The 2,459-nt window shown below is 44.6% G+C and overlaps 1 non-coding gene across 1 annotated transcript; it reads left to right on the top strand.

Annotated features, from left to right (window-relative positions):
* Positions 1-1,308: 1,308 nt before the first annotated feature.
* Positions 1,309-1,381, top strand: Trnat-cgu. Its single transcript has one exon. It is a non-coding gene; the product is annotated as a tRNA-Thr (tRNA).
* Positions 1,382-2,459: the final 1,078 nt, after the last annotated feature.

Here is a 2,459-nt window from a genome sequence, read left to right as displayed (position 1 = left end):
TGCTTACGTATTGCTACTTCAAAGGTTTAACTCAGCATACTAAGGGTTTAAGTCATCATACCAAAGGTTAACTCATCATACTCAAATTTAACTCAGCATACCCAGAAGGCTTAACTCACATACTCAAGGATTGTCATACCAAAGGATTAACTCATCATACCAAAGGATTAACTCAGCATACCCAGAAAGTTTAACTCAGCATACTCAAAGATTAACCAGCATACCCAGAAGGTTAACTCATCATACTCAAGGATTAAGTCATCATACCCAGAATAACCATACTCAAGGGATTAAGTCATCATACCCAAAGGGCTTAACTCAGCATACCCAGAAGGTTAAATCATCACACCCAAGGATTAAATCATCATACTCAAGGATTAAGTCATCATACTCAGCGATTAGCTCATCATACTCCAAAGAATATTAAACTAACCAACACAGAAAAAAATCTGAAATGTTTATCAGTTTTCATATTTTATCGTTTATTTGTGACTTAAATCAACTTGAGTTTGTTGAGGAGAGACGATCTCCTTGGGTGAACTAATCCTTGTGGGGATTAGTTGAATTAATGGGTCCACATCTTTCATAAGACCTCGGTAATTTGGGAGAGAGAGAGAGAGAGAGAGAGAGAGAGAGAGAGAGAGAGAGAGAGATATATATATATATTATAGGTTGAGAACGAGGTAGAAAGAAACAGAGAGAAGTTGAGAGAAAGAGAGACAGAGAGAAAGAAGTTGAGAGAGAGAGAGAGAGAGAGAGAGAGAGAGAGAGAGAGAGAGAGAGGCTCTGTCACATTAAACTGGCTCCTAACTCTTACCCTAATGGAGGGAATTGGTCCACTAACTCTCTCTCTCTCTCTTGGGGTCTGGCAGGACTGAGTGGGCACAGTGTCCGCTCCGTTTTAACAGTCCCCGGTTCGATTTCAGGCACCCTAGTCGACCCAGTTGAGGATATGAAGAAAGTCGAGTGTACTGTAGTGACGGTCGATCTGCCCCCGATGGCGTTACAACCTCGCCATATGTCCTTCACTGCCAACACTAATACCAGAATAGTGATTATACCTTCCTTATCTCCCACTGATGCCAGAACCAAGATTATACTCCTCCTCCCAGTGATACCAGGACATTGATCACCCCTCACTTGTATCAGTGTTACCAGAACCTGAGTCCATCATTCCTTGACAGTGGAAATGGATACACATTATCTGTATCACGAAACTACTGTAACTGAGAGAGAGACAGAGGTGTGTGTGTGTGTGTGTGTGTGTGTGTGTGTGTGTGTGTGTGTGTGTGTGTGTGTGTGTGTGTGTGACCTGTGGTGTAATGGTCAACATGATCGCCTCGTAAGCGAGGGACCCGGGTTCGATCCCCGGCAGGGTGAAACTATGGGTAAGTTTTACGTCATTTACCTCTGTCTACCCAGCAGTAATTGGGGACCTGGATGTTAATCGATTGTGGATCGTGTTCCGGGTAATGATTAGCCAGTGCAGTTGGTGAGTTGTCCGGTCTTCTTGGATTATTCTTGACACTGGGTCATGCAGCTGTTAACTTAGGGTGTGGTTGTTGTGTTGGCGACAGCTTCTACACCTAAAACAAATTCACGCCGAGGTGGCCCTTGGGGCGGCCATCCTCATACACGAGGGCAGCCATTATTGTGTGTTTGTGTGTGTAATAACTTCACTACCATCATATACCTTCTGGCAACAGTATGACGTCAGCTGTCGTCCGTCGCCTTCTTATCCACTACTTATTACACCCAAACTTTCTCCTCTTATTCCCTATTCAGATTTAGGTGTTTAGTTCGCGCCATAACTTCCTCTGAAACACTGTGACAAATAGCGACTATTTACAACTGTTGGCAACTCGAGTTTATGAGAGGGTTGCTGTTGGTGCATTAAACAAAAGATAAATACTTGTGACGCTGTGTCCACATTCTCTGAGGGTCATGAGGGTGATCGTAACTACTCTCCTGTACATGTAATAACTCACCAGACTTAAACTAAAATACAGAAATAATGAAGATAAATTATTATAAAGTTTGTGTAAATAAACTTTCTCTTGTAACTATTTACTAAGTGAAAGTTTTTAAGTATGGTTGAACCTCAGTGATGATTCACGTTATTTTTAGGTGTTTTAGTTTAAGTCAAAAAGTTACGACCAGTCTCATGAGCCCTGGAGTGTGTGGACCCTGAGCCCTGGAGTGTGTGGACCCTGAGCCTTGGAGTGTGTGGACCCTGAGCCTTGGAGTTGTGGACCCTGAGCCTTGGAGTGTGTGGACCCTGAGCCCCGGAGTGTGGACCCTGAGCCCTGGAGTGTGTGGACCTGAGCCTTGGAGTGTGTGTGGACCCTGACCCCTGGGTGTGTGGACCTTGAGCCTTGGAGTGTGTGGACCCTGAGCCCTGGAGTGTGGACCCTGAGCCTTGGAGTGTGTGGACCTTGGAGCCCCGGAGGTGTGTGGAC

Source organism: Homarus americanus, unplaced genomic scaffold, assembly GCF_018991925.1.
Source record: "Homarus americanus isolate GMGI-L3 unplaced genomic scaffold, GMGI_Hamer_2.0 scaffold37798, whole genome shotgun sequence".
Lineage (NCBI taxonomy): Eukaryota > Metazoa > Arthropoda > Malacostraca > Decapoda > Nephropidae > Homarus > Homarus americanus.
This window is presented reverse-complemented; position numbering and strand designations above follow the sequence as displayed.